Source organism: Balaenoptera physalus (assembly GCF_965194825.1).
Source record: "Balaenoptera physalus genome assembly, chromosome: 1".
Classification (NCBI taxonomy): domain Eukaryota; kingdom Metazoa; phylum Chordata; class Mammalia; order Artiodactyla; family Balaenopteridae; genus Balaenoptera; species Balaenoptera physalus.
The window spans coordinates 94,166,298-94,191,217 of record NC_138882.1 but is presented as its reverse complement, the minus strand read 5'-3'; the positions used below and the strand labels follow the sequence as shown (position 1 = coordinate 94,191,217).

General features: G+C 37.0%; 1 protein-coding gene across 9 annotated transcripts in view; it reads left to right on the top strand.

The window, feature by feature from the left end:
- SLC22A15 (solute carrier family 22 member 15) overlaps positions 1–24,920 on the top strand; it is a 129,682-nt gene that overhangs the window by 98,040 nt on the left and 6,722 nt on the right. For 6 of the 9 annotated variants that reach the window (XR_014262698.1, XR_014262699.1, XR_014262700.1 and 3 more), the window contains one exon: positions 1–24,920. This exon is cut by the window's left edge. The exons of the other annotated variants lie outside the window; for them this stretch is intronic. The gene's annotated coding sequence lies outside the window, so the exon portion shown is untranslated. 9 annotated transcript variants of the gene reach the window in all.

Here is a 24,920-nt window from a genome sequence, read left to right as displayed (position 1 = left end):
ATCCATTCATCTGTCGATGGACACTTAGGTTGCTTCCATGTCCTGGCTATTGTAAATAAAGCTGCAATGAACATTGTGGTGCGTGACTCTTTTTGAATTCTGGTTTTCTCAGGGTATATGCCCAGTAGTGGGATTGCTGGGTCGTATGGTAGTTCTATTTTTAGTTTTTTAAGGAACCTCCATACTGTTCTCCATAGTATCAATTTACATTCCCACCAACCAGAGGTCATTTCTTAAGTGACTAAGCTATACTGCTACAATTCTAGAGGGGCTCTTAAATTTTAGCCAGGCCTTATATTTTCCATAGGCTGTTTGATGATACTGATGATGGTGATCATAACTACTATGCATTGAGTACCATGCACCATGTCACCATGTCAATACATTCTGTGGTTATGTCTTAAAATTCTCACAACAGTTCTATTAGGTAGTGTATAATTCTTGCTCTGCTGATGAAAACAACGAAGCTTAGGGGCATTACATAACTTTTTCAAGGTCACAGCTAATAATAGGCAGTGTTAGGTCTAGATCCCATTTTGTCTTATGCCAAGGCCCAGACATTTTGATTAGGCTCTTTCTGGAGGCAGAGCATTTTAAGGATTCTAATTAGTTAATGATTCTCCCTGTATTTTAGAACCATTGAGGTTTTTTTTTCTCTCCACAATTAAATCAGTAAAGGAATACATTTGTCAGTCAAAAATGTGGATTCAGAAGCTCATCAAGATTCAGACTCCTCATTAATGGGCCAAATCCAGCTATGATCTCATAGAGAAGATGGAAAAATTCTCCATATCTCTGGAGTACCCTTTGAGGTTACTTAAATTATTCACTTTAGGGCAACTATTAACCTACCATTTCACCAAATATATTCAAGAAAAATTCACTGAGCGCCTACTGTGTACTAGGCATTGTCGTAGGCTTGGAGTTGTCAAAGATCAGTGAGGTGGGTTTCTCAAGCTGTGAGCCTTCCCAGAGGGATTTAAGTACTACAAAGATGAAAAGACCTTGGTGAAATTGAGACAGCCTCTGGGATCCAAGTTTGGGAAACTTGCTAGTGACAGAAATGGATTTCTTTTTCAATGAAAAATTTCTTGAGCAGTGAGGTCGCAGGCTGAGACTTTTGATAGTGATTTCAAGGAAGTCTAAGTTACAGAACTTTTGAGCTGTCCCTCACCCTATGCTTTTAATTATGCCAACAATTAAAATTAATTAACAGGCTAAAGCCTGTTATCTGGGGAGAGTAAGTGTGCTGCTATCAGCAAAGGGACACATAAACATTTCCTCTTGTAAATACTCTTTCCCTTTATCAGTTAAAAGTCCAGTGTAAAGACCAGGCCTTCCCGACTGCCACCATTTTTTTCCCCACATTCCTCATTAAACTTCTTTATTTGATTCTTAATAACTTTTAGCTTTGGAGTAGTTCAGAATACTCCCCAAAGATATTTTAAGTACCCTCTGAAATCGTCACAGTATTGCAGGAATACGGTTTTAGAATCAAGAGAGATTTTTTTTCTTATTCTCACTTTCCTTTTCTTTTACATGAAATATTAATAATATCATTTTTATTATAAGTCCTTGTGCTGATTACTAAGTAATGTGTATGGAAAACTCCAGCTGCCAAGTAGGAGGGCTTCAATAAATTCTACTACCTAGAAACTGCCAAAGATTTTAAAACAAGGATTTAATACACACATTTTTTTAAATGTTAAAAAAAAAAAGTGAACTCTCATGGTGCCATATTTTTTTCCAAAAATGAAATTGATAAGGAATGTTTCAAGAAAACATATTTTCAATCTGGTCCAGTTCATCTGCCACCTAATCATGTAACTGAGGAAATAAGACTTTTGTAAGACCACTTCCTTCTTATCTTCCTTGAAGATCTGTAAGCTCCCTTCCCCCTTTCCCCTCCCACTTTCCTGAGGAATCCTGGTTTGGGGAGGAGACGGTAGCCTCCTGGTGGGAGGAGAGGAAGGACTATAAAATCAATTTCCTCTAGCCCTGGACGGCAGATCTTCTCTCTTTCCCTTTTGGAACCAGCTTGGAAGGGTAAGTGTGGGAGAGAGGCAATTAGGGTGTGTGTGTGTGTGTGTGTGTGTGTTTGTGTGTGTTTACCATCTAGAGTTCTATAAGGGAACTGGGGAGAGGAAGCCACGAACACCGATTGCACCATTCTCTGGGCTGTAGGGAGAGGGGATGATTCTTGAGGATTCTTTCTGGCTGTAGTTGTGCTCAGGAAGACTGTGCTCTGGCCAGAGTGTCATCTGTGTTTAAATCCTTGAAACTCAAGGGAGCCTTAGGTGAAGGAACAGGAAGCAAATTCAATTACAATATGTGGACCACCCTTAAGGTTGATGGACAGGTCTTACTGTTTTGAGAACAAACAAATATTACCACTCATTTGTATCTAGTTGTTCACAAGGGTTCTATCCCTTGCCCTTTTCTCTTTCCACTTTATATACTCTCCCTGAGCAATCTCAACGCCATCCACTCTGAACATTGAATTTTATTATTTGTATATCTTTTCTCTGATTATAAAAATATCAGTGCATTAACTGTAAAAAAAAAAAAAAAATCAATGGGAAGAAAGGTAACATGGAAAGTAAAAATTGGATGCACTCCCACCACCCAGAGAAGACCATTTTAACTTTTTCTACATGTATGGGTAATGTTTTGTGACCTACTTTTTTCTATCTACCAATAATATCACAAACATTTTTCTGTTATTAAATATTCTTTTACTGTATAACTGTTAAAGGCTACAAAGTATTCCATCATATAGATGAATTGTAACTTATTTGCCAGCATCCAATTGTTATTTAGTTTATGTCCATTGTTTCCTATTATAAATGAGGCATACAGAGAGTTGGCATACCCCTTATGTTTCCTTCATATAAATTTTAAGATGCAGACTCATTGGGTCAATGGGCAGGATTTCTTTAAAGTTTTGATGAAAATTGTCCTGTCAGTTTACATTGCCCTTGTTAATACATGAGGGCCACATTTCCAACAGGCTTCTAAGCACTATTACCTTTTCCTAATTTTTGCCAAGTTATCAAATTGGGGGACGGGCCAGATGAAGGAGTATCTCATCGTTAGAATTTAATTTGCATGTTTTTGTAATTAGAGATGTAATCGGTTTTTTTTTTTATGTTTATTAACCATTTGTATTTATTCTTCTATGGATTGCCTACTCGGATACTCTGCTTATTCTATATTGTGGAATTATGTTTTCTAATTTTGAAGTTTTTAATTTTTATTTAAAGTTTTCAGGACCTTCAGCATATGTTCTTCATATACACAAGTTTAGATAAATGTTGATCTCCTTTTTCTTCTGGTTTCTTTTGTGATTTGTTTTTATATGTAACTCCTTCATTTACTTGGAATTTATTTTGGTGTATGAAAGGATATAGGAGCCTGGCTTTTTTTTTTTTTTTTTTTTATTCCTGAATAGCTGAGCATTTTTCTTTCATCTCAGTGGTTCATATTATCCCCACAGATTAAAAATGCCACCTTTATCTCAGAGCCTGTAAGGATCCAGAGCTCGTGCATGGTCAGGGTTGTTCGGGCAGAAGAAGGGAGGTGGGTGGGAAGGAATGGGGCTTGGGAAAGGCAGAAAGTAAGGAGACTTCAACTTTATGACTAGTATGTCAATTACACTTTTAAAAAAAAATCAGTAGCAAAAAATGACAAATGTTTTCGTTTGTAAAGTCTAGATGTATGGGTCTAGAATGATTTTCTATATTTTTCTGGTGCTCTGTAAAAAAATTTATGAGAACTGTATATTCCCTGGAAGTTTAAAAGAGTCACCAGTAAATTGAGCCTGGCACCTTCTTAACAGTTTTATCATTTCTTCTATAGCAGTTGCCCTTAAAATGTTCTTACTTCTTTTGAGTCGATTTTCCTCATTAATTTTTTTCTAGGACATTATCCGCTTTATTCAGGTGTTGAATTAATTGGTATGTGTTTCAACAGAGTAATCTTTTTATATCTGTGACTATATCTTTCTGATTCCTATTTTGTATATTGTAATTGTCTTCTTTTTACTTGATGAGATTAACTAAAGTGTCTTTGTGTTTCTGTTGCTTTTAATTATTTTTTAAAAATTTCCAAGTAGTTGGAATTATTTCGTATATAATCATTATAACTTTTTGTTGTTTTGCACTGGTCAAAATATGTAGTCAGTACAGTTTCTTTTTAGAATATTTAAGATTCTCTTTGCCATGATTTTTCCGTATTTTTTATGAGCACTTGATAAGACTGTTCAGGTTTCTGTTTTAATTTTTGCCTACTTGATCTGCCAGGGACTGAAATAGGAGTGTTAAAACTTCCTACCACAGCTGTGTTTATGCCAAATTCTTTTTGGACTTCTAGTATTTTATGCTTTATATGATTATTCTTAATGTTAGTAATGGTACATGAAGATTCTTACTTGACTCCTACATATTCACAATGCCTATTAAAAATAGCAGAAAATTGAAATGATTGTGTTCCATATGCGAGTCTATAAGGGAGTTTAACCCACTGATATTTATTGTCGTAATTGATATTTCGGGCTTCTGTCATCTTATGTTTTCTGGCTTGTGTGTTTTCTTGCTATATTATATATTTTCTATCTTTTTCTGTATGAATTGTGGTTTTTTATTGTGATAAAATATACATAACATAAAATTTACCATTTTAATCATTTCTAAGTGTACAGTTCTGTGGCATTAAGTACATTCACATTGTTGTACAACCATCACCAGCATCCATCTCGAGAATTTTTTTCATCTTCCCAAACTGAAACTCTATTCAATAAGCACTAAATCCCCATTCTTTCTCTCCCCAGCCCCTGGGAACCACTTTTCTACTTCCTGGCTCTATGAATTTGACTACTTTAGGTACCTCACACAGGTGGGATGGTACAATATTTGTCCTTTTGTGACTGGCTTATTTCACTCAGTAAAATGTCTTCAAGATTCATCCATGTTGTTGCATGTTGTCAGAATTTCCTTCCTTTCTAAGCTCATGTACCATTCCATTGTTTGTATATACCATATTTTGTTTATCCATTCATCTATTGATGGGCACTTGGATTGCTTCTACCTTTTGGCTGTTGTGAATAATACTGCCACGAACATGGGCGTGCAATATCTGTCCAAGTCCCTGCTTTGATTTCTTTTCAGTACAATACCCGGAAGTGAAATTTCTGGATTAGGTAGTAACTCTATGTTTAATTCTCTGAGGAATTGCCATGCTATTTTTCACAGCAGCTACACGATTTTACATTCCCAGCAGCAATGTACAAGGGTTCCAATTTCTCCACATCCTCACCAACATTTATTATTTTCTAATTTTTTAAATTACAGTTTTCCTAAAGGGTGTGAAATGGTACTTCATTGTGGTTTTGTTTTGCATTTCCCTAATGGTTAGTGATGTTGAGCGTCTTTTCATGTGCTTATTGGCTATTTGTAGATCTTCTTTAGAGAAATGATATTCATGTCCTTTGTACATTTTTTAATTGTTTTGTTGTTGCTGAGTTGTAGAAGTTCTTTATATATCCTGTATATCATTCCCCTATCAGATATATGATTTGCAAATATTTTCTCTCATTATGTGGATTGTGTTTTCACTTTCTTGACAATGATTTTTGATGCACAAGTTTTTTTGTTTTTGTTTTTTATGTCTTTATTGTAGTATAATTGCTTTACAATCTTGTGTTAGTTTCTGCTGTACAGCAAAGTGAATCAGCTATATGTATACATATATCCCCATATCCCCTCCCTCTTGAGCCTCCTTCCCACCCTCCCTATCCCACCCCTCTAGGTTGTCACAAAGCATGGAGCTGATCTCCCTGTGATGCACAAGATTTTTGTTTTTTTGTTTTTAATTAATTAATTTATTTTATTTTATTTTTGGCTGTGTTGGGTCTTTGTTTCTGTGCAAGGGCTTTCTCTAGTTGTGGCGAGCGGGGGCCACTCTTCATCATGGTGCGCGGGCCTCTCACTATCACGGCCTCTCTTGTTGCGGAGCACAGGCTTCAGACGCGCAGGCTCAGTAGTTGTGGCTCACGGGCCCAGTTGCTTCGTGGCATGTGGGATCTTCCCAGATCAGGGCTCGAACCCATGTCCCCTGCATTGGCAGGCAGATTCTCAACCACTGCACCACCAGGGAAGCCTGATGCACAAGTTTTAAATTTTGATATAGTCCAATTTCTTTTTACTTTTGTCACCTATGCTTTTGGTGTCATATCCAAGAAACTGTTGCCAAATCCAGTGTCATGAAGCTTTTCCCTTATGTTTTCTGCTAAGAGTTTTATGGTTACTGTGTTTACGTTTAGGTCGTTGATCCATTTTGAGTTAAATTTTGTGTATTGTTTAAGGTAGGGATCCAACTTCATTCTTTTGCATGTGGAAATCCAGTTGTCCTCATGAATTTGAGTAAATTTTGCACGATAGCTACATAGTGGTATACTTTCTAAATTCGTATATGTCTGAGGGTATTTTTGCTGCCTTCATGACAAATAAAAATATTTTCCCCAAAAACTTTGTCAGTTTGCTTGATTGCAGTCTGTCACTCATTGTTGTAGAGAAGTCTGAGGCTATCTCATTTTTTGCTCCTTTTTAGGTTATTTTTCTCCATCCTGCATGCAGTAGAATTCTTTACTTAGCATTTATTTATTTATTTATTTATTTATTTATTTATTTAATTTTGGCTGTGTTGGGTCTTCGTTGCTGCGCATGGGCTCTTCTCTAGTTGTGGCTAGCAGGGGCTTCTTTTCGTTGCAGTGCGCGTGCTTCTCATTGCGGTGGCTTCTCTTGTGGAGCACGGGCTCTAGGCGCACGGGCTTCAGTAGTTGTGGCACGCGGGCTCAGTAGTTGTGTCTTTTGGGTTCTAGAGCTCAGGCTCAGTAGTTGTGGCACACAGGCTTAGTTGCTCCATGGCATGTGGGATCTTCCTGGACCAGGGCTCAAACCCATGTCTCCTGCATTGGCAGGCGGATTCTTAACCACTGTGCCACCAGGGAAGCCCCCTACTTATCATTTAAACTGTAGAGATTTACCTGGACACATGTAACTAGTCTTGTCTTTTCATTTATGTTGTATAGAACACGTGAGTCCTTTATCGTCTGGATTCAGGTCTTTTTTCATTGGAAGAAGCTTCCTTCTGTTTTTTAATTTAATTATTGCTTCTGTTCTTTTTCTTCTCTCTTCTTAAGGTGCACCATATGTAAGATTTCCATTTTCTTCTCTTTATATCCATCATCTTCCCATTATGTTAATATTTTTGTCCTTTTTCTTTGCATTAGAGGAGGTTTCTCAATTTTGTCCACATGATTAATTTGACTAACAGTAATGCAGATTCTCTTTCTGTTTTTAATTGTTTCAAATTCATTTTGATTATTGTTATATTTCTCACAATTTTTTTTTTAATAAAGTGTATGTCTGTATTATTTTAAATTTTTATTTATTTATTTATTTATTTTTGGCTGCGTTGGGTCTTCGTTTCTGTGTGAGGGCTTTCTCTAGTTGTGGCAAGCGGGGGCCGCTCTTCATCGCGGTGCGCGGGCCTCTCACTAGCACGGCCTCTCTTGTTGCGGAGCACAGGCTCCAGTCACGCAGACTCAGTAGTTGTGGCTCACGGGCCTAGTTGCTCCGCGGTATGTGGGATCCTCCCGGACCAGGGCTCGAACCCGTGTCCCCTGCATTGGCAGGCAGATTCTCAACCACTGCGCCACTAGGGAAGCCCCTCACAATCTTTATTTAACTCAGTCCAGCCAGATCCCTCTTGCCTTAGAGTTTCATCTTTTGCCTTTGATTTAATCAATTCCATGTGTTTTTTTTGAATTTTATATACAACATGAAAACAGAAACCCCCTAAATCTTCTTTCTTATAGTACTTTCACAAATATCCTCATGCTTCATGTCTTGAATGATGCTCTTCCTCCATGTTTTTAGGTTATATAATATTTTCACACTCCCATGTTAATTATTAAGTGTTTATGAACCAAAAGGACAAATCCAGTCCTGATGCTTGCCAGCAAATTTGTTGGATTCTTACTGGAGAATCCCCTCACCTGGATACTATTAGAATTTTACTCCCTGGATTTTATCTTTGGGAAACGGTTGATAAAAGCTTACCTAAATAATTCAATGTCCCAGGACCTGAATGGAGGGGAGACAGAGCTGGGGCTGCAGGCTGTTTCAGCAGAGGAAATATGTCTCCTTCAGGCTGGGCAAAACCTCTGAACCAGGGTCTGGTTTAATGAATTTAATTTTCTGTTTGGCTTAGCTGTCACCCCAGGGGGTCAATGTGCATGCATCCGGGTTCTTACTAGTTTATCCTCCCAGGTCTAGCAGGCTTACAGTCTGGTTGGGCTTCTTCTCACCTAGAGACTTCCAATACAATAGCCTCTGAGACTGGTGCCTCACCACTGGGAAGTGGGAGAGGTGAAGCACATCTCCTCTAGCTAGTATCCTACCCTCACTTTCCAAGTTAGGATGATTAATGGGTTTCGGCAGAACCCATACCTACCTACTATAACATATATCCCATCCTCACTATCATTACAGGGAATTGGCTCTCGGTGTCTTCCAATTTGTATCCCTCTGCAGGTTGTGACAGACCCATAATATCACGTCTTAGTTCCAATGTGAATTAAAAAACAAACATATTTTTATTTTTCATTAGTCAATTCATTTGGCTTGGGGGTGAGAGTAGAGTAGGGTTTGTGATGCCTGGGTGTATTTTGTCATTTGATTGGAAGTCTATGGTCATTCATTGCCTCCTAACTTAATATCTCTATTTTGTTGCCATCTTTCTGCCATCAGAGGGATTTATTTCTAGATGCAAATGTTATCATTTTACTCCCCAGCTTAAAAACTCTCAAGGGTTCCCCAGTACCTACAGGACAAAGTTCAGATGCCTCTTCATGTTAGGCCCAGCCATTATCTGGACACTGCTGACCTCTAGGGTCTCAAATCCGACCACTTTTTCACCTCATTCCAGCAATGACTAACTCATTTCAGTTGCTTAAATACCTTAAGCCTACGTTCTGCTAAGCATTATGCTGGACTCTAGGAAAACAGAATCCTTCTAATAAATTCTAATTTTAAGGATCTTTTAAGCCTGGTTGAGGAGACACAGAAATATATCAGTTTTATTATCAATCCAGTTTTGATAACTGCTATAGCAGGAAGCATATAGAGAATGCTTTAAGAAAGTTGTTATGACTCCATGTTTTCTTTATTTTTTTATTGAGATGTAATTCACATACCATAATATCCACTCTTTTAAAATGTATGATTCACTGTTTTTTTTTAGCATTAACCATCACCACTCTCTAATTCCAGATTATTTTCATCACCCCAAAAAGAAATCTTGTACCCACTGGCAGTGGTTCCCCATTCCCACTTGTTCCCAGCCACTGGCAATTACTAATCTATTTTCTGTCTCTATGGACTTATTATAGATGCTTCATATAACTTGTGGCCCTTTGTATCTGGCTTATTTTACTTAGCATGTTTTCAAGCTTCATCCATATTGTGGCATGTATGTATCAGTATTTTATTCTTTTTTTATTGCCAAATAATATTCCACTGTATGGATACACTACATTTTATTTATTCATTCATCAGTCAGTGGACAATTAGGTTGTTTCTACTTTGGGGCTATTATTAGTAATGCTTCTATGAACATTCAGGTACAGATTTATGTGTGAACATATGTTTTCATGTATCTTGGGTATATACCTAGGAGTGCTGGGTCGTCAGATAACTCTCTGTTTAACTTTTTGAGGTCCTGCAAAATTGTCTCCCAATGTGGCTGCACCATGTTACATTCCCACCAGCAATTTATGAAGATTCTAACTTCCCCTTATCCTCCCAACATTTGTTATTGTCTGTCTTTTTGATTATAGCCATCCTACTGGATGTGAAGTCACATCTCATTGTGGTTTTAATTTGCATTTTCCTAATGACTAATGGTGTTGAATATCATTTCATGTGTTTATTGGCTTATTTGTATGTCTACTTTGTTGAAATGTGTGTTCAGATCCTTTGCCCATTTCTTAATTAACTGTCTTTTTATTGTTGAGTTTTAAGACTTCTTTATAGACTCTGGATACCAGACTCTTTCAGAAATATAAATTGCAAATATATTCTCCCATCCTGTGGGTTGTCTTTTCACATTTTAATAGTGATCTTTGAAGCACAATAGTTTTTAATTTTTATAAAGTCTAATTTATCTATTTTTCTTTAATTGTTTGTGCTTTAGATATCATGTCTAAGAAATAATCGCTATTCCAAGGTCATGAAGATTTACACCTATATTTTCTTCAAAGAGTTTTATAGTTCTTACATTTAGATCTTTGTTCCATTTTTATTTAATTTTGTATATGGTATGAGGTAGGGATCCACATTCATTCTTTTGCCTATGAATATCCATTGTCTCAACACCATTTTTTGAAGGATTGTTCTTTCCCATCAAATTGTCTTGACACTCTTATTGAAAATCATTTGGCCATAGACGTATGGGTTTTCTCCCCTGAACTCTGAATTCTATTCCATTGTTCTAGATGTCTGTACTTAATGCCAGTGTCACACAGTCATGATTATAGTTGCTTTGTAGTAAGTTTAGATCAGGAAGCATGAGTCCTTCAACTTTGTTCTTTTTCAAGATTTCTTTGGCTATTCTTTGTCCCTTGTATTTGTATATAAATTTTAGAATCATCTTGTCAATTTCTGCCCCAAAAGGTAGCGGGAATTTTTGTAGAGATTGTGCTGAATTTGTAGATCAATTTGGGGGTTATTTCCATCTTAACCATAGTAAGTCTTCCATTCAATGAACATGAAATATCTTTCTACCTACTTAACTATTATTTAATTTCTGTCAGTGTTTTTTAATTTTCAGTGTACAAGTCTTATACTTCTTTTGTTAAATTTATTCCTAAGTATTTTATTCTTTTTTATGCTATAATAAATTGAATTATTTTCTTAATTTCATTTTCAGATTGTTCATTTCTAAGTGTATATTAATAAAACTGACTTAACTGATTTAGTATATTGGTTTTGAGTTTATATCCATCAACTTTGCTGAACTTGTTTATTAGCACTAATAGATTTGTGTGTGTGTGGATTCCTTATGATTTTTTATATACAAGATTATGTCATCTTCAAATAGAGATCATTTTACTAAACTCCCTCATCGAATTTTTTTAACTTTTCAAGACTCAGTCTAAGTGTTCCTTCTTCAGTGAGGTTTTCCTTAACCTGCCAGGCAGTATTGATCTTATTTACTTTAGCACCGTTAATGGTCTTGCTCATACTTTTTATCACCTTGTATGACAATTAAGTGTCTGTGTTTCTCTCATCATGAAAACAGTCCTTTTGTTTCCCTTCCATGAGTTTGGAACTCTTCAGTGTGGTGCCATGTTTAATGTAAAGAAAATTGTTCTCAGTGTTCTACAGCTTAACTTAAATGCGCACAGCTACCCTGAAAGATTTTACTTAAGGCTTTAAAGTAGAAAATACAAAATTCACTTATCAAAAGATTAAAACCAACTTATTGATAGACCTCCAAATGGCAGACAGATTTGTCAGTTATGTGTTCTTCTATCCACCCTACATAGCAGTCTTGCTGCGAGTGATTGGCTTTTACCCAATTTAGGGTTACAAACTATATGAAGAATAATTACTTTGCTCCCAGCTTGTGGACAAAAGCTGTTATAATCCCCTCATAATTACAGCCATGGATTGTTCTATCTTTACCTGGGTTGTCTCAATTAACCTGAAATATTTTTAACAGATATTTTGGTTTAGGAAGCTTCTAGAAGTAGTTAATCAAAAGAAGTTATGTTGAGCTATACTGGGTCCCCAAGCTGAGGTACACAAACTGCAGACCTGGTTAGCCTTTATGCTATTTCTTTCATTTCCTTTTTAGTAAGGCCTGTGTATGATTAATTTGTTGCCCAGTGTCATTCAGCATTGCCTTTTATTTTAGATCATTTTAGTCTCATTTAATGATTGTGGTATAGTTAGACTTAGCTGGGAAGCTGAGGATTTATGTAATCTTACCCTTAATTGGATATTAAAGAGGAAATTGGAATCTAAGCAGTTTATGGTGCCAAGAGCCCAGAAGCCCTTGGATCTCTCCAGTGCTAACGACTGGCTACTCGATGTAATAAGGCAAGAATTTACTGAGAAACAAGATCATTATTTGAAATAAACCCACACGAGCTGGGGATAAAGGCTTACTCTTTACTTCTTGGTTGATAGTATTCTGGCTGCTTATGACTGATGGGGGTTGTCATGGTGATGGGAGAGAATGAATTGGGAGGTGGCTGTGATAGACATTGCAGTGTGGAAGAACAGGACTTAACCTACATATCTTTTGTTAATAGGACTTTGTTATAGCCTTCCTCTGAATAGGGCTTGTAATATCATGTTGCCTCTCTTGATGCTAGAGTATAAAATGAAGACAGTAAAATATCCTATGGTTCTTCAAATCAGACTTGTCTCTGTGTTCACTCCATTATCCCATGACCCTAAGGAGGCTTACATACTGAGACAGAGACTTGGTAGTAAGAAAAATTTTAGTGTTTTATGATAAGTTTAGGAACTAAAGAAAAATGTAAAAGAGTTATTTCAATTGGTACCAGTCATTTGGCACTTTGTTCCACCATGTTTTTTTCTTTTTAATAAAATGTTTAATAATAAAGACTCCTTGATGTTTAGGAATCAAACTTCATTCATTCTTTTCTATTCTCTCTTATTGTTGTTATTGTTTTCTCTGGATGGGTTGACCTTGATCACTTTTATTGAAGGAACATCTGCCCAAAAGGCCACATTTTTTTTTCTCAACATTGACTGTAGATTATAAACTTCCATAAACCCATGATAAAAAGCTGTTTTCCTTGGCATTTGGTTTCCTTAATCATGTTTCAAGAACAAATATTGTGGTTTCTGAGTAGTGAAGCAGAGAAGGGGGTCTGAGTGTTCCTTTTGGTGATGAAGCCTCCAGCATGCACTCTGGGAGGAAAGAAAGGGCGTTGTTCCTCATGTAGCCTTTGCGAGCTTTCTAGGTTTCCTAAAGTCCTGAGAGAAAGCTCAAAAGAAAGATTTTACGTCAGTAGCTTCCAAGTTGGGGGTCTAAATCAAGAATGCTATGTTATTGGACTTCCTGGTGGCGCAGTGGTTGAGAATCCGCCTGCCGATGCAGGGGCCACAGGTTCGAGCCCTGGTCCAGGAAGATCCCACATGTCGTGGAGCAAATAAGCCCGTCCGCCACAACTACTGAGCCTGCGCTCTAGAGCCCGCGAGCTGTGACTGCTGAAGCACGTGCACCACAACTACTGAAGCCCGCACGCCTAGAGCTCATGCTCCACAACAAGAGAAGCCACTGCAATAAGAAGACCACACACTACAGCGAAGAGTAGCCCCTGCTCACCACAACTAGGGAAAGCCTGCGTGCAGCAACGAAAACCCAACGCAGCCAAAAATTAATTAATTAATTAATTAAAAAAAAAAAGAATGCTATGTTATCAAGACTTTTGGGGAGACTCATTTGAAGAAAAATAACAAAGAGGGAATTGTGGTGTAAGAGTGAGCTTTCTGTGGTCGTAGGATTGAAAGTCCTGAGTAAAGAAAAAGCTGTCCCCAACTTCTGGTAGAGGTGGAAAGAGTAGCAGAAACATGTCCCAGAAAAGTAAGAAACTCACCCTTCAGAAGACACCAGCTGAAATGTTGTTGCCCTTCCTGGGGCAATTGGTTGACTGGTGTCAGGGAGTGAACAAAGGGCGGTGCCTCTAACAGGCCTGTTTAGCCGTGGGGAACCCACATGAGGTCTTCAACAGAGGAGTACTGGTGTGCAGTGGCTGCTGGAACAAAATACCACAGACTGGGTGGCTTAACAATGGAAGTTCTTTCCTCACGGTTCTGGAGATGACAAGTCCAAGATCAAGGAGTCAACAGGTTTGGTTTCTCTTGAGGGCTCTCCTTGGCTTGCAGATGGCCACCTTCTCACTGTGTCTGCACATGGCCTTTCCTCTGTTCACATGCATCCCTGATGTTTCTCCCTCTTTTTATAAGGACACTAGTCAGATTGGATTTGTACCCTACTCAAATGGCCTCATTTTAACTTCATTACCTCCTTAAAGGCCCTGATTCCAAATACAGTCACATTCTGAGATACTAGGGGTTAGGAATTCAACATATGAATTGAGCAGGGGGGCAACATAAGTTCATAATAAGAAGGGATAGGAGGGAAAGCCCCACTCCCCCCCCACCAAAAAAAAGACCTGTAATTTACAATACTTGGCAACTAATGACCACCTAAGTATAGTCAAAAGAGCTGAAGTGTATTTAAAAGAACTGAAACCTCTGGGGTAGTTGGGAACTTTATCCCCATTTATCTTTCTCCCAGAGCAGCAGGAGAAGGAGACAGCAGCAGTGGAATGGTAGGAAATATGCTTATGCTCCTGGGGAAACCAAGGTTTATCAGCATGTCCAATCAGCCAGAGATCTGCTGAGCACTCAGGAGAGTGCTGAGAGGTGGAAGACACAGTCCCAGACATCAGAGAGCACAAAATCTCATTAAAGCACGAGGTAGGAACATGTGGAAAGTTATTAAGTTCAGAGAAATGATCCAAACATTTACCAAGGTTTTTCTGAGACCTCTGTTTGTCCAGCCCTAGGCAAGGCACTGGGAGTTTACTGAGAGCCAAGCAGACCTGGTCTCTGACCTCTTGTGGCTTCCACTCTAGAGCAGGGAACAGATGTGGTCTAAATGCCACACATTTAATCTCAAACTGTGATAAATGCTCTGAAATCAGAGGGCAGTGGGACAGGATTGAGAGTGACAGAGAGAACGCATTCTGATCCAACTCAAAGGAATTCTGAGGAACTGACATGTAAGTTGAGGCCTTAAGGATAAGGACGAGTTAGCCAGGCAAAGAATCAGAGGAGCATTGTTCCAGCAGAGAGCACTGTGTGTGCTAAAGTCATAAGCAAAAGACAGCTTTAAAAAAAAGAAGATAATGTGAAAGTTTTTTCTGATTGTATAAATGATGCACGCTTATAGAAAATGTTTTTTTACGCAGGGAACTGTAAAAAAAAATTACCTGAAATTTTACCTCCTTGAGATAACTACTATCAGAATATATGCTGTTTTACATGGTGAAGAGCAGCCTTAAGCTTCTTTTGCTTTTTTAGTTTCTTCCCATCTTCCCTCCACCTCCTCCCTCTCTGTCTCCCACATACAAGCCATTTGTACCCCATTTCTTAACTAATAACAACAATGTGTGTATATATCTGTACTTTTTTCATGTTCACATATATATACTTTTCCCATGTATTATTATATATGATATATATACTATATATAATATATGACATTTTATTTAAGTATATATATTGTATCTATATCTACATAGTGTGTCTATATACACCAAATATAAATGTAGTAGAAAGATATACACTCAGATTGGGGTTGTTTGTCATTGTTTTAAAAAATGGCATTATGGGGACTTCCCTGGTGGCGCAGTGGTTAAGAATCCGCCTGCCAGTGCAGGGGACACGGGTTCGAATGCTGGTCCGGGAAGATCCCACATGCTGCAGAGCAACTAAGCCCACGAGCCACAACTACTGAGCCCATGTGCCGCAACTACTGAAGCCCACAAGCGCTAGGGTCCACGTGCTGCAACTACTGAAGCCTGTGCGCCTAGAGCCCATGCTCTGCAACAAGAGAAGCCACCACAATGAGAAGCCTGTGCACTGCAACAAAGAGTAGCCCCCGCTCACCACAACTAGAGAAAGCCCATGCACAGCAATGAAAACCCAATGCAGCCAAAAAAATAATAATAATAAAATAAATAAATAAATAAAATAAAATTTTAAAAATGGCATTATGTAATGCAACCTTCTTGGCATCTTTAATAATTTGTTATGGACATCCCTCCAAGTTAACTGCCAAATATAACTCAATGACTGTCACCCTAACTGACCCCCAGAGACTGATTTAATTGGTTTGGGGTGGGACCCAGGCATGTTTTTCAAAAGCTACTCAGATGATTCTGTGTATAACCAGGGTTGAGAACTAATCCAAATCATTCTTTTAAATAGTTACACGCTGTTGTATGATATGGATGGTCTGATTTTTTTTTAACTTTTAAAAATATTTATTTATTTATTTTTGGCTGCACTGGGTCTTAGTTGTGGCATGCGGGATCTTTCCTTGAGGTGTGCGGGCTTCTCTCTAGTTGTGGTGCATGGGCTCCGGAGCACGCTGTAGTTGTGGTGTACGGGCTCTCTAGTTGTGGCACTCAGGCTTAGTTGCCCTGCAGCATGTGGGATCTTAGTTCCCGACCAGGGATCGAACCCGCATCTGATGCATTGGAAGAGAGCTCTGGACCACTGGGGAAGTCCCTAAATAATTTTTTTAAAGATTATACTCCATTTATAGTTATTATAAAATATTGACTATATTCCTTGTGTTATACAATATATCCTTGTAGCTTATTTTATACCTAATACTTTGTGCCTTTTACTCCCCTACCCGTATATTGCCCCTCCCTCTTTCCCTCTCCCCACTGGTAACCACTAGTTTGTTCTCTATATGTCTGCTTCTTTTTTATTATATTCACTAGTTTGTTGTATTTTTTAGATTCCACATATCAGTAATATCATATAGGATTTGTCTTTCTCTGACTTATTTCACTTAGCACAATACCTTCCAAGTCCACCCATGTTGCTGCAAATGACAAATTTTCATTCTTGTTTATGGCTGAGTAGTACTCCATTGTGTATGTATACCACATCTTCTTTATCCATTCCTCTGTTGTTGAACACTCAGGTTGCTTCCATTTGTTTTTTTTTTTTAATTTATTTTATTGTATTTTATTTTTGGCTGCGTTGGCTCTTCATTGCTGCACATGGGCTTTCTCTAGTTGTGGCAAGTGGGGGCTACTCTTTGTTGCGGTGTGCAGGCTTCTCATTGTGGTGGCTTCTCTTGTTGTGGAGCACGGGCTCTAGGTGCGTGGGCTTCAGTAGTTGTGGCACGTGGGCTCAGTAGTTGTGGCCCGTGGGCTCTAGAGCACAGGCTAAGTAGTTGTGGCGCATGGTCTTAGTTGCTCTGCAGCATGTGGGATCTTCCTGGACCAGGACTCGAACCCGTATCCCCTGCATTGGCAGGCAGATTCTTAACCACTGCGCCACCAGGGAAGTCCCAGTTTGCTTCCATTTGATGGTCACATTTTGTTCAACTATTCCAGCAATGATAGGCGACCCTTTTGTCTTTATTATAAATAATGCTGTAATAAACATCCTTGTATTTACATTTTCTAGTACACTTGTAAAATGAGAAAAGTAATTGTCATTATTACTTGTATCTGGTATCTTCATATATGATTATTTATTTCTTTGAATTAGATTCCCAAGGGTGAGGTAGAGAAGCAATGGCAATGGCGGTCAGGAGGGATGGATGGATGGACCTAAGAGTTATTTTAGAGGCAGACAGGATTGAATGGAAGGTTGAATATGGGAGGTGAAGGATAGGAAAGAGACAAAGATGACTTTAAATTTGGGATGATGATGGTTCCTTTTTCTGATCTCCATAAAACTGGACAAAGAGAAGATTTGGGAGAAATATCGAGGGTTTAGTATGAAGAAATGAAAATAATCATAAAGGAATATTATTATGTAAAAGTTTGTGACAATAAACTTGAAAATTTAGATGAAATGGATGATTTTTGAGTCAACTATAAACTGCCAACATTGACCCTAGAAGAGGTAGAAAAATTAAACATGTCATTAGTATTGAGAGATGTTCAAAAATAGATTTTTTTATTTTTAAAAGGACCTAGCCAAAATGCTTTGGCAGCTGAGTTGTATCTAAGTTTTGAAGAAAAGACATTCTTTACATTATTTAAGCCATTCTAAACTCTCAAAAAATATAGATGAATTGCAGCATTGTTTGTTTCCAGGCAGAAACCTGGAAACAAAGGGAATGCCCATCAGAAGTGGAGTAAATTGTGACATGCTTATACTATAGACTATTATATAACTGCTTAAAGAGTGAATTCTGTCTATAGCAGTAAACATGGCAGGGTAAGGGGGTGGGAATTTCCACACTATATTGTTAGGGAGATACAGAGAAAGTGTATATAATTCTCTCCTATTTCCTCATCAAGCCATAAACCTTTGTGAGGGCTGCTTCTTCCTGGAAGATCTTTTTCACACAGGTATGGTCAGCTCACCAAGCATTGGCCTTGTAGGACTGAGTCTACCCAGAGGGGCCACCCTTCCTGATTTGCACAATGGTGTTAAAGCAGCTAGTATCAGCCCTGAGTCCCACAACAACAGTGAATCAGACACAATCTATGCCTGCAAGGCTGACAAGCTAATAGAGATGGATAATCCCATAGACAACTAGCTGTAAAATAAATCACTTTAAAGAACAATTTCTGTCCTATCAGTGTCAAAATCCTTCAAAGGCTCTCCATTGCCTACAAGGAAAAATTAAAATACCTTAGCCTTGAATTCAGCACCTTGTGTAATCTCTTCAGACTAATCTGGCATCCTTCAGCTGTTCTGCTCTGACCACAGTCCCTGGCTACGTCTCTGTACCTGTGCCCAGCTGTTATCCCTGGCTTAGGATGCCGCCTCCCACCTACCTCTCTTATCACTCACCTCCTCGGTGTACACTCAGCCTTCCCTCCCATGCTTCCCTACAGCAATTCCTGTCTGGGACAGCTGGGGCTTGACTCTTCAGTATAGGACTGATGATAACCACTCTTTATACTATGGCCTCAACTCTCTAATTTTACCTGAGGGAGGAACCTATGGAATCAATAGGATCTTTGCATTTTGGGCACCCAGCACAGGACTTGGACAAAGCAGGAGGGCAATGACTTTGGTTGTATCATCTGAAGATTCTTTTAAAATTTCCCAGTGTACTTTCAAATATTAAATGCTTGCCCTTGAAATTGTGTAGCTACCTTGAAAAGATAGACATGTACCGCAAAATGATTTATGAATGTTCTCTTACTGCCTCTGACCTACATTTGTTTCTTTTTCTGATTATATCTTTCCTGCTTCAGCATGATACATCTTAATAAAGAAAACCAACATAGAAATATATACGTTACAGTTGCGCTAATAGCATTTTCCTACTTTTGAACATTTATAAGATTGGGTCTGTTTTCTGATTGTGCAGAATAATGTTGGCAAAACTGGAAAGCAAATATAAAAAGAAGCATCAAGAAATGAATTCATTTTGTTTTATTTTAAATAGCATTTGTAGCATTTACACCTTTTTTCTGATTATAAATAGCATATGCTCTTTGTAGAAAATGTATAAAAACCAATTCACAAAAAGAAATAAGCCCATAATTATTCCACCATCCAAAAATAACAACTGTTAATTTCATCACATATTTTTCTCCCTCTCCTCTTTCTTCTACACATTCTTAAAAATTTCCAAAATGTCTGTTTAAAATATATCATTCAGAAAGACCACTGTCCAAGGCAGTAATAGCACATTTACTTATGCAGAATTACCCTCCTGATTTTCACTCATAATATTAGAATTAATTATTTAAATCTGACTTGTTAGCTGTCTGATTTTAAAATTTTAAATTACTATTAGCATTTTAATAACTAGAAATATTTGAGATCTAATAATGAGAGTTCAAAACAGATGCTATTGGATGTCTGGTCTCTGGTTCCACATGTAAAGAGCTTGGAAGTTGCTACTCGACCCTCACAATGACAAAAAAGATTGAGCAGACTGAAAAATCAACAACTCCTCTTGGATTAGTAAGAGAGGAGATAACACAAGGCAGACCACTCTCCCCCAAATTGAAGAGACAGACAAGCAAATACAAGGAGTCACAGAGCAGAGGCATGGACGTAGAAACCACCATGGGAACCAGCACCAAGGTAGGGAAACCTGCACTGTAATTGATGAATTGCTGGAACAATGCAGAAAACTCCAGGGACCCGGTCATGGGGAGACCTCCACAATTTTGTGAGACTTACCTCTAGGTTCTCCACCAGATCCTCACAGTAAACATCAGAAAGAACAAAAAAAAAACAAAACCAAAAATCCCTCGTGCTTCCTGCAGGGGAGAGAAAATGAACCAGAGCAATCTATTCTTTTTAGCAAGGCCTGTCCTCAGCAGAAACTGGGTAACCAAAACCTAACCTGCTGGGGTATTATCAGACCTGAGAGAAGGGAAATATCCAACTCTAGTAAGCTCTAGCTTTCCATAAGGGAGAAGGAGAATAGCCAACTCCAGCCCACTCTAGCCATCCTGTCCCACTTCAGGAAGGAGGAAGAAAAAACCCTGAGAAACACTAGTGAAGTCCATGGTCCAAAGCACAGGCTCACTAAAAGACTGATCATAGGACTCTAGAATATTTCCCCACCACCACATTACTAGAGCCTATTTACATCAGTTCCTTTTACCCAGCACATTATGTTTGACAAGAAAAAATTACAAGGCATATGAAATGACAAAAAACACAGTTTGAATCAGACATGGCAGAGATGTCAGAACTTTCAGATAGGGAATTTAAAACTATAATTAATATGCTAAGGGTTCTATCGGATAAAGTAGACAGCATATAATAACAGATATGTAATGTAAGCAGAGAGAAGGAAATTCTAAAAAAGAACCAAAAAGAAGTGCTAGAGATGAAAAAAAAACAAAAAAACATTGAAACAAATGAAAATGCCTTTGATGGGCTTATTAGTAGACTGGACATGGCTGAGGAAAAAAAAATCTCTGAGCTAGAGGCTATCTTAATAGAAACCTCCAAAACTGAAAAATAAAGAGAACAAAGACTATAAAAAAAAATATTTAAGGACTGTGGGAAAATTGCAAAAGGTGTAAAATACACATAATGAGAATACCAGAAGGAAAAGAAACAAACAGAATATTTGAAACAGTAATGACTGGTAATTTCCCCTCAATAAATTGCAGATACCACACCACAGATCCAGGAAGCTCAGAGAATACCAAGTGTAATAAATGCCATAAAAACTACACCTAGGTGTATCATATTCAAATTACAGAAAATCAAAGACAAGGAGACAAACACTGACCTATAAAAGAACAAAGAAATTCCATCTGATTTCTCAGAAATGATGCAAGAAAAGGGTGGAGTGAAATATTTAAAGTGTTGAAAGAATAAAAACCACCAATATAGTATTCTTCAGAAATGAAGGAGAAAGAAAGACTTTCTTGGACAAACAAAAATTAAGAGAATATGTTGCCATTAGACTTGCCTTGCAAGAAATGTTAAAGAAGTTGAAGAAGTTCTTTAGAGAAGGAAAATAATATAAGTCAGAAACTCGGATCTACATAAAGAAAAGAAGAGCATTGAAGAAGGAATACAAGAAGGAAAATAAAAACTTATTTTTCTTATTCTTAATTGATCTAACAGAAAACAATTTGTTCAAAATAATAATGGCAACAATGAATTTGACTATGTGTATTTCTGTATATTATATATATGTGTGTGTATATGTATAATGCATTTATATATATACACACACATTTATGTATGCTTATATATAAATGAAATGAATGATAACAATGATACAAGGAATAGAAGGGATGAGAGGAAGAAATTAGGATTATTTCATTATTATAAGGTACTCACACCACCTGTGAAGTGGTATAGTGTTCTTTGAAAGTAGACTTGGGTTAGTTATAAGTGTATATTGCAAACTCTAGGTCAACCACTTAAAAAATATTAAAATAAGTTAACTTATTAATTAACTGATATGCTAAGAAAAGAGAGAAAATGGAATCACAAAAAATGCTTAATTAAAACCCCAAAAGGCAGAAAAAAGAGTGGAAGACAAAAAGAGGCACAAAGAATAAGGGCAACAAATAGAAAACAGTAACAAACATGTTAGATATGAATCCAACTATGTCAATAATCACTTTGAATGTCAATGGTCTAAATTCACCAATTAAAAGACAAAGATTGTCAGAGTGGATCAGAAAATGAGACCCAAGGCCCAACTGTATGTTGTCTACAAGAAACCCACTTTAAATATAAAGATAAAAGGTAAATATATGGAGAAAAATACTCCATGCTATCTCTAATCGAAAGAAAGCAGGAATAATTATATTAATTTCAGACAGCAGACTTCAAAGCAAGGAAAGTTATCAGGGATAAAGAAGGACATTATGTAATGATAAAGGAGTCAATTCTCCAAGAAGACACAGCAGTCTTTAACATGTATGCACCTAACAACAGAGTGTCAAACTATGTGAGGCAAAAACCAACAGAATTGCAAGGAGAAATAGATGACACCATTATCGTAGCTGGAGATATCAATACCCCTCTATCAGAAATGGACAGATCCAGCAAGCAGAAAATCAGTAAGGACATAGTTGAATTCAACAACACCATCAATATTAGATATAAGTGCCAGAAAGGAGGGGGGTGGAGGGAGTAAAATAGGTGAAGGGGATTAAGAGTTACAAACTTCCAGTTATATAATAAGTCATAGGGATGTAATATACAGTATCAGGAATATGGTCAATAGTATTGTAATAACTTCGTATGGGGATGGATGGTTACTAGACTTATCACAGTGATCATTTCAAAATGTATGCAAAAGTTCAACCATTTTATAATAAACCTGAAACTAACATAATATTGCACATCAACTATATTTCAATTAAAAAGCAACTAAATATTTATCTAATAAAAATACCAAATATAATTGATATCTACAGGCTATTTTATCCAACAATAGCAGAATACACATTCTTCTTAAACTCAGATAGAACATTCACCAAGATAGACCACATTCTGGGCCATAAAGCAAATTTAAAAGAACAGAAATCATACAGTGTCTGCTGTCAAACCATAATGGAATTAAACTAAAAAACCAATCAATAACAGAAGGATAACTGGAAAATCCCCAAATGCATGGAGATTAAACAACACACTTCTAAATAATACATGGGTCAAAGAAGAAATCTCAGGAGAAATTTTAAAATATTTTGAACTAAATGAAAAAACACAACCTATCAAAATTTGTGGGATGCAGTGAAAGCAGTGCTTAGAGGGAATTTTATGGCATTGAATGGATATATTAAAAAGGAAAAAAGATCTAAAATCAATAATCTAAGTTTCCACCTTAGGAAACTGGGAAAAAAATCCAAAATACACAGAAGAAAAGAATAAGAATTAGAGCAGAAATAAATGAAATTGAAAATAGAAAATCAATAGTGAAAATCAACAAAACTAAAACTGATTCTTTGAAAAGATCAATAAAATTGATAAGCCTCTAGCCAGACTAAGAAAAAAAGAGAGAGGACAGAAATTACTAATATCAGAAATGAAAGAGGGGCTATCACTACAGGTCCTATGAACATTAAAAGGATAATAAAGAAATACTATGAACAACTCTATGCCCACAGATTTAATCACCTTGATGAAATGGACCCATTCCTAGAAAGACATAATTTGCCAAAACTCATAGAAGAAGAAATAGGCAATCTGAATAGGCCTATATCTTTTAAAGAAATTGAATCAATAATTAATATCCTTGCAAAACAGAAAGAACCAGTCCCAGATGTGTTCGCTGGTAAATTCTACTGAACATTTAAGGAAGAAATTATACCAACTCCCTAAAATTTCTTTCAGAGGATAGAAGCAGAAGGAATATTTCCTAACTCATTCTATGAGGCCAGCACTACCCTAATACTCAATGAGACAAAGACATTACAAGGAAAGAAAACTATAGACCCATATCTCTTATGAACACAGATGCAAAAATCTTCAACAAAATATCAGTAACGACGTATAGAAAGAATTATACACCAAGACCAAGTAGGATTTATCCCAGGTATGCAAGGCCGGTTCAACGTTCAAAAATTAATTAATATAATCTATCACATCAACAGCCTAAGAAAGAAAAATCACATGATCATATCAATAGAAGCAAAAAAAGTATCTGACAAAATTTAACACTTCTTTGAGATAAAAATTCTCAGTAAACTAAGAATAGAGGGTAACTTCTTCAACTTGGTAAAGATTATCTACAAAAAACCTACAGCTAACATCATATTTAATGGTGAGAAACTAGAAGATTTCCCACTAAGATCAAGAACAAAGCAAGGATGTCCCCTCTCACCACTCCTTATCAACATCATACTGGAAGTCCTTGCTAATGCAATAAGGCAAGAAAAGTAAATAAAAGGTATACAGATTTAAAAAGGAAAAATAAAACTTTCTTTGTTCTCAGGTGACATGATCCTCTATGTAGAAAATCTGAAAAAATCAACAGAAAATAACCCCTGCAACTAATAAGCAATTATAGACAGGTTGCAGGATATAAGGTTAATATACAAAGCCAATGGCTTTCCTATATATCAGCAATGAGCAAGTGGAATTTGAAGTTAAAAATACAATGCCATTTACATTAGCATCCCCTCAAAATGGAATACTTAGGTACAAGGTCCATAAATAAATGAAGAGATATTCTATGTACATGGATAGGAAGACTTAATATTGTCAAGATGTCAGTTTTTCCCAACTTGATTAAATGCAATCCCAATAAAAATCCCAGCAAGTCATTTTGTGGATATTGAGAAATTGATTCTAAAGTTTATATGGAAAGGCAAAAGACACAGAATAGCTAACATAATATTGAAGGAGAAGAACAAAGTTAGAGGACTGACAATACTTGACTTCAAGACTTACTATAGAGCTACAGTAATCAAGACAGTGTAGTATTGACAAAAGAATAGACAAATGGATGAACAGAATGGAGAACCCAGAAACAGACCCCTATAAATATAGTCAATTGATCTTTAACAAAAGAACAAAGGTAATACAATGAAACATAATATTTTCAACAAATAGTGCTGGGACAATGGACATCCATATGCCAAAAAAAAAAAAAAGAAAAAAGAA